We start from the raw sequence: 14,720 nt of genomic DNA, 5'->3' as shown, positions 1-14,720 counted from the left end.
GCTAACCCTGCCTTCTGAGGTGCTGGCGGTGCCCAAGCTGCGTTGGCGACCTCTTCCTCGTCCTCTGCCTTCGCCTTGTGCTTCCACTGTGCCCCCGCTGTCAGGTGGGAATGCCACCAGCAGCACGTCTACCAGCGTGCGCTTGTACTCGCGCATCTTACGATCACGCTCCAGTGACGGAATTAAGGGCGGTACGTTGTCCTTGTAACAGGAATCCAGCAGCGTGGCCACTGAGTAATCAGCACAAGTTAGAATGTGGGCAACTCGGCGGTTGTTGCGGAGACACTGCAGCATGTAATCGCTCATGTGTGCAAGGCTGCCCAGAGGCAACGAAAAGCTGTCCTCTGTGGGAGGTGTATTGTCTGTGTCCTCTGTATCCCCCCAGCCACGCACCAGTGATGGCCATGAGCTGGTCTGGGTGCCACCCTGCTGTGAACATGGTTCCTCCTCCTCCATCTCCTCCTCATCCTCCAGCTTGTCATCCTCCAGAACTGTGCCCTGGCTGGACAATTGTGTACCTTGGGTTTGTGGGTGCAGGAACCCACCCTCGGAGCCACTTGGGAATGACTGGCCGGAAACCCTACGAAATGATCCCTCTTCCTCCTCCTCCTCCTCCTGTGCCACATCCTCTTCCATCATCGCCAGGAGCGGTTTTTCAAGGAGGCATAGAAGTCGGATAGTAACGCTGAGAACGGCGTTATCGGCACTGGCCATGTTGGTGGAGTACTCGAAACAGCGCAACAAGGAACACAGGTCTCGCATGGAGGCCCAGTCATTGGTGGTGAAGTCGTGCTGTTCCGCCGAGCGACTCACCCGTGTGTGCTGCAGCTGAAACTCCACTATCGCCGGCTGCTGCTCGCACAGTCTGGCCAGCATGTGCAAGGTGGAGTTCCACCTTGTGGGCACGTCGCATATGAGGCAGTGAGCGGGAAGGCCGAAGTTACGCTGCAGCGCTGAAAGGCGACCAGCAGCAGGGTGAGAACGCCGAAAGCGCGCACAGACGGCACACACTTTATGCAGCAGCTCTGACATATCAGGGCAATTTTTAAGGAATCTCTGCACCACCAAATTCAGCACATGCGCCAGGCAAGGGATGTGCGTCAAACCGGCTAGTCCCAGAGCTGCTACGAGATTTCGCCATTTATCGCACACCACCAGGCCGGGCTTGAGGCTCACTGGCACCAACCACTTATCGGTCTGTTGTTCAAGGCCCATCCACAGCTCCTGCGCGGTGTGGGGTTTATCCCCCAAACAGATATGTTTTAAAACTGCCTGCTGGAGGCTTCCGGTTCCGGCGCCGACATGACTGGTCGCGTGTGAGAGAAGCTCCGTCCCTGCAGCGCAGCGACTACATCCTCCCAGTCAAACCAACTGCCTATTACTCACCGGCAGCTGGGACAATCTACTTCCAAGTATACCGGGCGGTCTATGGACCGTTATCTAATCTTCATGGGGAGTAAATCGAAGAAAAATCTGGCCAAACCAGAAAAGGCGCCAACTGAATCTAAAATGGCGACTCGCCAGAACGAACTTACGGCTCCTACCTTGCCGATCGATCCACCTCAGCAGTCTTCAGTTCCCACAGAGGAAGAAGATTTTCCCTCAGTGGATTACAAACAGTTAGCGCTGGAGGTAGCGGCTCGGATATTGCCTGACCTACAAGAAGCGCTCTCTTCTACAGTGTCGCAGTCTCTTGCGGCATTACAAGCAGAGGTCACGCAGCATGGGACCCGCCTGACAGAGCTAGAGTCCAGGGTGTCGGACATAGAATCTGATAATGAAGTGCTCAAAAACCAACTAACCCAGGTGGTGTCTGAAAATACAAAGTTGTGGAGCAAGGTAGATGATCTGAAAAATCGCTCCAGAAGGAGCAACCTCCGTTTGGTGGGTCTGTCTGAGAACATACCGGCGCGGGAGCTCATCGCCATCTGTGAGTCCGAATTGCCTGAGGTGCTGGGTATAGGGGTCAAATGCAAAGTGGAAAGAGCCCATCGGGTGGGCCTGGGTACACAACCAGACGACAGCGCTAGACCCCGAGGGGCACGCCCGAATCAAGTACGAGGAAACAGACCTCGCCAAGTTATAGTTAATTATCTGGACTATACCGATAAGACCGCCATACTTCGGGCCTATAAACAACAAGGCGGTAGTGTGCAGCTACGAGGACAACGTGTGCTTATCTTTGGGGACTTTTCTGCAGATGTCACCAGGCGCCGAAGAGCATTTGCTCCTCTCTGTTCCGCTTTATTCAAAGCCCAGATCCGCTTCTCTTTATTGTACCTGGCACTTCTAAGGGTGCAACGGCCAGACAGGAATGTGGAAACCTTTGATTCGCCAATAGAAGCAAGTCGTCGTTTAAAGATTGCCTCGATGGAACGAACCCCATTACCAGCGATCACCTACCGAAGCAGCACAGACAGTGCATCGGAATTACCTGAGATGGCGACACCGAGAGTCTCGAATGATGCCTCGGGCTCATCTACTTGGGAATGGCGCACCCCAGCAGCTATCCCGAAAGAAGCTGGATGAGGGACATATCGCTATCACTAGGAAAAGATGAGTAGCAATAATTCACGTGTTCCTGCTAGTGTCCTGAGCAGTTATTTTGTTCAAGCTCAATATGCCTCCTGCATAGGACGTTCCGCCAGAACTCAATTTACCATCACTAATGGCGATTATTATTGTTGTTTTTTGGTTGTTAACATTAATGTGGCTACATGGTTATCTATGTAAGGAGTCGCTGTGCGAGAGAGGAGGAGGGATGCGATTTATTATCGTTTTATAATGAGTTGTGCACGCGTGACCAGAGTGTTGAGAAGAAGTGAAGCCTTGAACACTATGTGTAGGGGTGAAAGCCCTTTGATTAAAGAGGACCTTTCATCAGCATCAAGTATGTAAACAGAATATACATACATGGAGAGCGGCGCCCAGGGATCCCCCTGCACTTACTATTATCCCCGGGCGCCTCTCCGTTCTCCGGTTACAGGCTCCGGTAAAGTCATAGTTAGGCTCCACCCATTTGAGCCTGCCGGCGTCTCTTTCTCCTATGTTGTAGCGCTGGCCAATCGCAGCGCTCAGCTCATAGCATGGCTAAGAGCTGAGCGCTGCGATTGGCCAGCGCTAAAGTATAGGAGAAGGAGACCGCGGCAGGCTCAAATGGGTGGAGCCTAACTATGACTTTACCGGAGCCTGTAACCGGAGAACGGAGCGGCGCCCGGGGATAATAGTAAGTGCAGGGGGATCCCTGGGCGCCGCTCTCCATGTATGTATATTCAGTTTACATACTTGATGCTGATGAAACGTCCTCTTTAAATCTATGATTAGATTATTAAGTTTTAGCATATTGAAAATATGTATTTGTGGATAGCTCACCCCCTATCTCAGTATGGTCAAGGTGCTCTAGTCAAAGACTGATCGCCCAATCAGTCAAAGTGAGGAAAAAATTGGAATGGTAAAGACTGGCACTCAATATGTGGGTCACAACATCAGCTTTTAATATTAAAATATGTATAAAAGTGAATACATGATAAATAATAATATATAAAATATCCCCCTAAAAATTCAATAAAATTGCCACTTGTCTAATGGTCCTAAATGAATGACATGTGCAATTAATTCAAATTGGAAAGTCCATAATACAAAGATTTCAATCTGGGACAATGTTCCTTTAAATATCGACAGTCAACGTCCGGACAGTATTGACTTCTTTTGAGTCTATGATAACATGCAATCCGCCAGTTGTGGCGTTCAATCTTTCCTCACCGTAGTGGGATGTGTGCGGTGGTCACAGGCTGTGGAGAGATGTTGCTTACCGGTGTCTGCAGCTTACCGGCCCTCTCGTTCACCTGCTTTCCACACCGCGCTGCTGTGCTTACTTCCGGCGTCCTCGCACTCTGTTCTAGGTCACGTGTTCCTACAGAGATATCGCGGGACTTCGTTATTCTGTTCCGGTATCTGATGTGCTCATGCTCATAGCAAGATGAGAGAAATGGAGCGCTCCAAATTTGAAAAGTCAGTCAAATAGTCTTTCTCATGTCCGGATTAGCATTTGCAACAGGGATTTCCACGCCAGACGCGTTTCGAGGACTTCACTCCCCTTCCTTCCTTTTAACGGCTTGTCTCCAGTATGAGCGAACACCGTATATATTAGTTCCTGCAGGAGGGTCCACTCAAAACCACTGAGGAAGGGGTGTAGACGCCCCGAAACGCGTCTGGTAAAGGAGAAGGAAAAGCGCCCACCTAATACACCGGATTCCCCCCCCTATGGATTGCATGGCCATGCATGAATGAATTTCCAGCAAAGCCAAGTACAGACACAGCCTCAGCGTACATTGCTGTTCAGAATCCTACCTGTTGGATCTCGCGATACTGTGACGTCACCCGCCTGAAACTTGCGGCGGAAGACGCTCAGACGGCCGGCACCGCTCGCCTCGAGGAGACGCCACACAGCGAGACACATCAATAAGGAACCAGGTAGGAACTGAAAAATTATAAGTCTGGGACTTTGCCTCTACTGTCCTGATAGGAGTGGACCCTCCTGCAGGAACTAATATATACGGTGTTCGCTCATACTGGAGACAAGCCGTTAAAAAGTGCCCCATATGAGGAACTCTTAGGACGTTTTTCATCCATCCCACTCACAGATACTGACACTATTGCCTTAAGTGTCACGGAGTGCGGCCACGGAATTTGCTACCCCGACTACAGTTGTGTTAATCAAATTGGTACCATATTATAGTTATTTTATGTTTATTGCATTTTATTGTGAATGTATTTTAATAGTGAATGTATAATTGTTATAACCTTATCTGGTTCTAGTAAAACTATTTCCATATGACACAGATGTCGTGAGTGCTCGCTCTCTCTTTTTTATCTCAAGCTTTTATTATCTTTGGGATCGGGCGCCCAATTTTGAGCTAGTAGCACCCACCGTAGCTATTAGGTGTGAGCCACCCACCTACATATATACAATCACAAAAAGTGCAACACCAAGTGATCAAAAAGGCGTATGTCCCACAAACTGGTACCAATAAAACCGTCACCTCATCCCACAAAAAATGAGCCCCTACATAAGAAAATCTCTCAAAAAATAAAAAAAAACTATAGCTCTTAGAACATGGAGACACTAAAACATCATTTTTTTTGTTTCAAAAATGCTATTATTGTGTTAAAGTGAAATAAATAAAAAAAAGTATACATATTAGGTATTGCCGCGTCCGTAAAAACCAGCTCTATAAAAATATCACATGAACTAAACCCTCGGGTGAACACCGTAAAAATAAAAAAATAAAAACTGTGTCAAAACAAGCAATTTTTGTCACCTTACATCACAAAAAGTGCAACACCAAGTGATCAAAAAGGCATATGTCCCACAAAATGGTACCAATAAAACCGTCACCTCATCCCGCAAAAAATGAGCCCCTACATAAGAAAATCTCTCAAAAAATAAAAAAACTATAGCTCTCAGAACATGGACACATTAAAACATAATTTTTTTGTTTCAAAAAGGCTATTATTTTCAAGCACTGGCTCAAACCTCAACTGCCATCAATGACAGAGGTTCTTAACCATGCTAAGCTTTGCCTGGATATGGAGAGAATTGAAGCGGAACAAATGGGAGAGCGATTTAAAAACTATTTTTTCAAGATATGGGAGTCTTTTATAGGAGTGGTATATTCAGATAGGGACATGCGCACTTTAATGACCCCATTCATTCTTTCAGAGTGGTACTTGAAGAAAAAATTAAACCAAACTCTGGGGAGACTTCAGATTGATTGAAAGCAATGTTGGTGCATTAGAGAAGTAGAGAGAGAGGGAAAGGGGGGGGGGGGGAAGGGAGGGGGTAGAATGTTTTCCCAGTCAGGGAGGAAGGGTGGTGGGAGGGTAGGGGAATTGTTTTGTATTGTTTATGAATATCTTGCATACACTTTGATTGAACGATTTGTATTTGTATTATACAATTGTCTTGATGAAAATAATTTGGAAACTTAATAAAAATTATATAAAAAAAAAAAAACTGCCTGCTGTCGTTTACTCCTGGCTGTGCTGAAGTTGGTGGTGAAGGTGTTACGCTGACCGGATGAGGAGCCGGTAGAGGAGGAGGAAGCAGAGTAGGAGGAGGAAGCAAAAGGAGGAAAACTGAAACCCAGCCGCCACTGCATTTACCCAGTGTGCTGTTATGGAGATATAACGTCCCTGACCGTGCTTACTGGTCCACATATCCGTAGTGAGGTGCACCTTGCCACAGATGGCATTGCGCAGTGCACACCTGATTTTGTCCCCTACTTGGTTGTGCAGGGAAGGGATGGCTCTCCTGGAAAAGTAGTGGCGGCTGGGCACGACGTACTGTGGGACAGCCACCGCCATAAGGCCTTTAAAACTATCTGTTTCCACCAGACGGAATGACAGCATTTCAAAGGCCAGTAATTTAGAAATGCTGGCATTCAGTACTAGGGATCGCGGCTGGGTAGGGGGGTACTTCCTCTTCCTCTCCAGCGTTTGGGAGATGGAGAGCTGAATGCTTGCGTGGGACATTGTGGAGATGCTTGGTGACCCAGGTGTTGGTGTTGCTGGCAGATCCTCTGTTTGCGGGGTGGCAGGTGGCACTGTCACTCCAGCGGTGGATGAAGAGGCAGAGACTGCAGCAGAAGAGGAAGCACGAGAAGCCAGAGACCTTTCTTGGTTTTTGAGGTGTCTACTCCACTGCAGCTCGTGCTTTGCACTTAAATGCCTGGTCATGCAGGTTGTGCTCAGGTTGAAAACTTTTATGCCTCGCTTCAGGCTATGATAGCACAGCGTGCAAACCACTCGTGTCTTGTCGTCAGCACATTGTCTGAAGAACTGCCACTCCAGGGAACTCATTGAAGCTGGTTTTGGTGTGCTCGGTCCCTTGCTGCAGTGGGCAGTAGCAGGCGTACTGTCTAGAGGACGGCCGCTCCGCTTTTGCACCCTGCTTCCTCTTCTGCTATGCTGGTGGCTCTGTGCGACCACCGCCTCTTCCTTTGAACTACATAGGTCACTCGCATGACATTGATTCCATGTGGGGTCGAGGACCTCATCGTCCTCCACATCATCTTCCACCCAGTCTTCACCCTTGCCTTCCTTGTCGGTCTGCACACTTTCGAAAGCCCCAGCAGTTGGAATCCGAGACGTGCTGCGATGGTCCTCCCATGTACTCATCTTGAAAAATAAGTGGTTGGGCATCGGTGCACTCAATCTCTTCGACTTCTGGGGCAGGGATAGGTGGATGGCCCTGGGAAACCCTGCTAACATAGTCATCAAAAAGCAGAAGAGACTGCTGCATGACTTGGGGCTCAGACTGCTTGGCTGATTTGCAAGGGGGTGAGGTGAAAGACTGATGGACATCGGCTGCAGGTGCCAACTGTGGTCTTTCAGCAGGAGACTGGGTGGGAGACAATGTGAAGGAACTGGATCCACTGTCAGCAACCCAATCTACTATCGCCTATACTTGTTCAGGCCTCACCATTCATAGAGCCGCATTAGGCCCCACCAAATACAGCTGAAGGTTCTGTCGCCTACTCGCACCTGAGAAAGGGGTTTCCCTTGTGCGTGTAGCTGGCACAGATCGACCACGTCCTCTCCCTGCAACAGGAGCTCCACCAGCAGCACCACGACCTGGGCCACGTCCCTTATTTGACGCTCTCCTCATATTTCTCGAATTTAGGATCTTGCCCTAAATGGGTGTTTAATTAATAGTAGAATAGAACGACAGTATGTACAGGGTGCATCTCATACGCCCTGAACCAGACTAGGCCTTCTTTTAATTTTGTTTCGCCAAAATGGCTGTATTTCAAATATCTGAATAGAACCCCTGTATTTAAAGGGTGTATCTCACAATGACATATGCAGCAAAGGCTGAAAAATAAACTTTTTTTGCCCAAACGGGTGTTTGTTTAATAACTGAATATGGCAGCATTATATAACCCTGGAATTTCAAACGTCTTGATGCTGCAAGGCCTGAAATATTGTGTATTTTGCCCCACAAAGGATGTTTTATTAATAGAAGAATATAAGCCCTGTATATACAAGGTGTATCTCACACGGCCTGATCCACACTAGGCCGCAATTAAACATTTGTGCACAAAATGGCGGTATTTCAAATATCTGAATAGTACCTCTGTATTTAAAGGGTGTATCTCACAATGACATATGCAGCAAAGGCTGCCAAATAAACTTTTTTTGCCCAAACGGGTGTTTGTTTAATAACTGAATATGGCAGCAGTATATAACCCTGGAATTTCAAACGTCTTGATGCTGTAAGGCCTTAAAAATTTGTGTATTTTGCCCCAAATAGGGTGTTTTATTAATAGAAGAATATAAGCCCTGTATATACACAGTGTATCTCACATGGCCTGACCCACACTAGGACTCAATTAAAGATTTGTGCACAAAATGGCGGTATTTCAAATATATGAATAGAACCTGTCACGAGTTGGAGGTCCCAGGAGAGACCTCCGCGTCGTCAAGCAAAAACATACAGCAAAACGGTACAGTCACAACAGAGTTTATTGCACAAACAGAATCCAAGGAGGGAAACACAGGGAAATTGAGAGCTCTATGTACCGTCCGCACATTGGGAGGAAAACCCCCACTGCGCCACTGTCTAGTAATACTCCAGAGGGGCGTGACTAAGAAACTCCTGGTATTCACTAGGGCCCCAGATGGTAGGGTTAGGCTTTGCCGCAGGGAGTTGCCAGGGTTACTTAGCAATATTAGAAGCATCATATTTACCTGCTGTGCTGTCTGTGACCGGCCAGGAGCTTCTCCTACTGGTAAGTGACAGGTCTGTGTGGCGCATTGCTTAATGATCTGTCACTTACCAGTAGGAGGAGCTCCCGGCCGGTCACAGACAGCGCAGCAGGTAAGTATGATGCTTCTAATATTGCTAAGTATTAGGGGGGGGAGAGGGGAGGCCGCACACTGGCCATCAATGATATTAATACAATAGAGGGGGGGGCGGGGGGGGCGCACACTGGCCACCAATGATAATACAATAAAGGGAGGGAAGGGGGGCCGGGGGGGCCGCACACTGGCTACCAATGATAATACAATAAAGGGAGGGAGGGGGGGCCGGGGGGGCCGCACACTGTGCCACCAATTATATTAATACAATAGAGGGAGGGGGGGCCGGGGGGGCCGCACACTGACTACCAATGATAATACAATAAAGGGAGGGAGGGGGAGCCGGGGGGGGCGCACACTGTGCCACCAATGATATTAATACAATAGAGGGAGGGGGGGCCGGGGGGGGCGCACACTGTGTCACCAATGATATTAATACAATAGAGGGAGGGGGGGCCGGGGGGGCCGCACACTGGCTACCAATGATAATACAATAAAGGGAGGGAGGGGGAGCCGGGGGGGCCGCACACTGTGCGACCAATGATATTAAAACAATAGAGGGAGGGGGGCCGGGGGGCCGCACTGGCCACCAATGAAATTAAAACTGGGGAGGGGGGTGTGCCCCCTGCTGCCTGGCAGCCCCTGATCTCTTACAGGGGGCTATGATACGCACAATTAACCCCTTCAGGTGCAGCACTTGAGGGGTTAATTGTGCGTATCCCAGCCCCACGTAAGAGATCGGGTGCTGCCAGGCAGCAGGGGGCAGTCATGTACACAGTTCTTAGTATATTCTAACTAGAAGCGTCCCCATCACTATGTGAACGCCTCTGTGTTAGAATATACTGTCGGATTTGAGTTTTCACGAAGTGAAAACTCAGCTCTGAAAAAGCTTTTATGCAGACGGATCTTCGGATCCGTCTGTATGAAAGTAGCCTACGGACACGGATCACGGACACGGATGCCAATCTTGTGTGCATCCGTGTTTTTTCACGGACCCATTGACTTGAATGGGTCCGTGAACCGTTGTCCGTCAAAAAAATAGGACAGGTCATATTTTTTTGACGGACAGGATACACGGATCACGGAGGCGGATGACGAACGGTGAATTTTCTGAGTTTTCAACGGATCCATTGAAAGTCAATGGGTCCGCAGAAAATCACGAAAAACGGAACGGCCACGGGTGCACACAACGGTCGTGTGCATGAGGCCTTATATACAGGTTCCATGGGTGCAGCAGAGAGGCCACACCCATGGAGCAGACAGATTAACTCCAGATAGGAACACAGGGGAGTTAACCCATAATGAACCACAAGCAACACACAGGAACGGAGCTGCAGCGAGAGCATAGACAGAAGGTCACAGCCAGAGGTAACGACTGTGACAGAACCCCTGTATTTAAAGGGTGTATCTCACAATGACATCTGCAGCAAAGGCTGCCAAATAAACATTTTTTGCCCAAACGGGTGTTTGTTTAATAACTGAATATGGCAGCAGTATATAACCCTGGAATTTCAAACGTCATGATGCTGTAAGGCCTGAAAAATTGTGTCTTTTGCCCCAAAAAGGGTGTTTTATTAATAGAAGAATATAAGCCCTGTATATACAGGGTGTATCTCACACGGCCTGACCCAAACTAGGCCGCAATTAAAGATTTGTGCACAAAATGGCGGTATTTCAAATATCTGAATAGAACCTCTATATTTAAAGGGTGTATCTCACAATGACATATGCAGCAAAGACTGCCAAATAAACCTTTTTTTGCCCAAACAGGTGTTTGTTTAATAACTGAATATGGCAACAGTTGTCACGGCGGACAAGATCTCAGATACACAGACAACCATATACACAAGTGTCTAGGCTAGATGCTGGGGAAAGGTCACCTCCTAGCACATCCCTGACTTCTCTCCCTATGCTGCTAAGCCCACATTCAGACCTTGATGGTAGGAATGATGTGTCCTCGTGCCTGGACTGCAAACACCCTAGAATCCCTGAGATGGTGAAAGGGGAGAAGGGGCAGAAGACACACAAATAGCCTAGACCGCAAACAACACAAACAGAAACCAAACTTATCTGAGCTGGAACAGACAATCCTTCCTTCCTTGAATCCAAGGCCAGACTGAATTCTATAACCCGCATGGCCCTCTGGGAGTGAAGGCAATTTAAGCCAATGACCCCACCCAGAGCACCTGAAGGAAGGCGGATCCAGCATGATTCCAAAACAAACAAAAGGTTAGACACGTGCTGCCAATCTGACAGACCTCCGCACACCATCCGAGTAGGGCATGACAGTACCCCCCCTTCTACGGGTGACCTCCGGGCACCCCGGACGAACCTTATCCGGGTGGGCTCTGTGAAAAGCCCTAACCAGTTGGCTGGCGTTGACCTCCAGTGCCGGAACCCACATCCTCTCCTCGGGACCGTATCCCCTCCAGTGTACCAGGTACTGAAGGGAACCCCGAAGAACTCTAGAGTCAAGAATCCTGGAGATCTCGAACTCTAAATTTCTATCGACCAGAACAGGAGGAGGGGGCAATGGCGATGGTTCAACTGGTCTCACATATTTTTTCAATAAAGATCTATGGAACACATCATGGATCCTCCAAGTCTGCAGAAAATCTAGTCGAAATGCTACTGGATTGATCAGCGCAGATATTTTGTACGGGCCGATAAATCTTGGACCCAGTTTCCAAGATGGCACTCTCAATTTAATATTTTTAGTGGACAACCACACCAGATCACCCACACACAGGTCCGGACCAGTCACACGTCTCCTATCAGCCATTCGCTTATATCTCTCACCCATTGTCTCCAAATTCCCTTGTATCCTCCGCCAGATAGAGGATAAGGTAGAAGAAAACCTTTCCTCCTCTGGCATCCCAGAGGAACTAGTCCCAGAAAAGGTACCAAACTGAGGATGAAAACCATATGCGCCAAAAAATGTCTACGGTTATTCAAAGCAAACTCCGCTAAGGGCAGGAATGAGGACCAGTCCTCCTGATTCTCCGCCACAAAGCACCTCAAGTAGGTCTCCAGGTTCTGATTAGTACGCTCCGTCTGTCCATTTGACTGCGGATGAAAAGCCGAAGAGAACGAAAGTTGAATGCCAAGCCGAGAGCAGAACGCCCTCCAGAACCTGGAGACAAACTGCGTGCCCCTATCAGAAACCACATCCGAAGGAATACCATGCAATCTCACGATATTGTCAACAAAAATTTGCGCAAGAGTCTTGGCATTAGGCAGACTAGTTAACAATATAAAATGAGTCATCTTGCTAAAACGATCAACTACCACCAAAATTACTGTTTTCCCCGAGGAACTTGGCAGATCCGTAATAAAGTCCATGGACAAGTGCGTCCAAGGACGAGACGGAATAGATAAAGGAAGGAGTGAACCAGCCAGCCGAGTATGAGCAACCTTAGATCGTGCACAGGTCTCACAAGCTGCCACGTAATCCTCAATGCTCCTACGTAACCCGGGCCACCAGAACCTCCGGGACACAAGGTCACAGGTGGACTTACCACCAGGATGTCCGGCAAGGACAGTATCGTGATGTTCCTTGAAAACCTTGTATCGCAGTTCTTCGGGAACAAACAACCTCCCTGGGGGACAGGAACCAGGAGCCCCCTCCTGGGCTCCCAACACCTCCATCTCCAATTCGGGATACAGAGCGGAAACCACAACCCCGTCAGCCAAAATCGGAGCAGGATCCTCTGAATCACCTCCCCCAGGAAAACTGAGAGACAACACATCTGCCTTGATGTTTTTGACCCCCGGACGAAAAGTAACAACAAAATTTCACCTGGTAAAAAACAGTGACCATCTGGCCTGTCTAGAGTTCAGACGCTTGGCAGATTGCAGGTAAGCCAAATTCTTATGAGCCGTATAAACAGTAACGGGGTGAGAAGCCCCCTCCAACCAGTGACGCCATTCCTCAAAGGCCAACTTTATAGCCAGCAACTCTCTATCTCTCACATCATAGTTCCTCTCGGCGACTGAGAGCTTCTTGGAAAAGAAAGCACACGGGACCCATTTGCCAGGAGAAGAACCCTGCGACAGCACCGCTCCCACCCCCACTTCTGATGCATCCACCTCCACCACGAATGGTTGAGACACATTGGGCTGCACCAGAATGGGAGCAGACGCAAAACACTCCTTAATAGTCGAAAAGGCCTGCAATGCCTCCTCCCACCAAACAGAGACGTCAGTGCCCTCCTTTGTCATATCAGTCAGAGGTTTAACAATGGTGGAATAGTTTAGAATAAATTTTCTATAATAGTTAGTAAACCCCAAAAACCGCATCAAAGCTTTCTGATTCTCTGGTTGGTCCCATTCCAGAACCGCCCGGACCTTTTCAGGGTCCATACGAAAACCAAAGTCGGAAAGCAGATATCCCAAAAACGGAAGCTCCTGCACAGAAAACACACATTTTTCCAATTTGGCATATAACTTATTCTCCTGAAGGATCGTCAAAACCTGTCTCACATGATCTTGATGGGTCTTCAGATCAGGAGAGTAAATTAAAATGTCATCCAAGTAAACTACCACGAACCTCCACACCAAGTGATGAAAAATGTCATTGACGAATCGCTGAAATACCGCTGGCGCGTTCGTCAACCCAAAAGGCATAACCAGATTCTCAAAATGACCCTCGTGCGTACTGAAGGCCGTCTTCCACTCATCCCCTTTCTTGATTCTGATCAGATTGTAGGCCCCTCTCAAATCCAACTTGGAGAACACCCTGGCACCAACAATCTGATCAAAAGGAAGGGGACACGGATCACGGACCGTAATACGGTTCAATTCCCGAAAATCCAAACACGGTCTCAGTGATCCATCCTTTTTCTTGACAAAGAAAAAACCTACTGCCACCGGAGACTTAGATGGCCTAATATGACCTTTTGCCAAACTCTCGGCGATATACTATCGCATGACCTCTCTTTCAGGTTGGGAAAGATTGTAAAGGCGAGACTTTGTCAACTTAGCTCCTGGGATGAGATTAACTGGACAATCATAGTCACAATGAGGGGGCAATTCCTGGGTCCCACCCTCCGAAAAGACATGGGCAAAGTCTGAGAGATATTGAGGTAGAACCGCAGTGGACACCCCAGAGATAGATGTGCCAAGACAATTCTCTGAACAAAATTCTCCCCAACCAATAATTTGTCTTGCTTGCCAATCAATAATTGGATTATGTTTTGTCAACCACGGTAAACCTAGGACTATAGGAGCAGGCAAATCCCTCATGACAAAACAAGATATAAACTCTACATGTGACTCACCCACCCTCAACTGAATACCATGTGCAATATGAGTGAGACTCCTTTGAGAAAGAGGTGAAGAATCTATTGCAAACACCGGAATCTCCCTTTCTAAAGTGCACGTACTTAGACCCAGATTTTGAAGAAAAAGAAAGTCAATAAGGTTTAACCCAACACCACAGTCAATGAATACCTCAACATAAAATTTTCTTGAGTCTATCGCCACCATAGCTGGAAGGAGAAAACGAGAATTACAGTGAGCTTGCATACCTGCTTGTTCCACTACTCCATTCACGCTACCAAGAGTCAGGACGTTTTTTTTTTCTTTCATATCATCATGCAGTTTAACAAAAGGACAAGCAAAAACAAAATGGTCACTTTTTCCACAGTAGTAACATAGTTTATGTAATCTCCTAAAGTTTTTCCTACCAGAACGAAAAGATATCTGACCCAACTGCATGGGTTCCTCTCCTACCCCAGAGCTATAAGTAATATCACCCTGGGCAGCAGGTGAGACGAAACCACACGCAAAAGGGATCCCTTGCACGGAGGGACCCTTACACCTCACTCTGATACGTCTATCCAACCGTATAGCCAAAG

This window comes from Bufo bufo, chromosome 4 (assembly GCF_905171765.1).
Source record: "Bufo bufo chromosome 4, aBufBuf1.1, whole genome shotgun sequence".
Classification (NCBI taxonomy): Eukaryota; Metazoa; Chordata; class Amphibia; order Anura; family Bufonidae; genus Bufo; species Bufo bufo.
Note: the sequence above shows the minus strand (reverse complement) of the source record.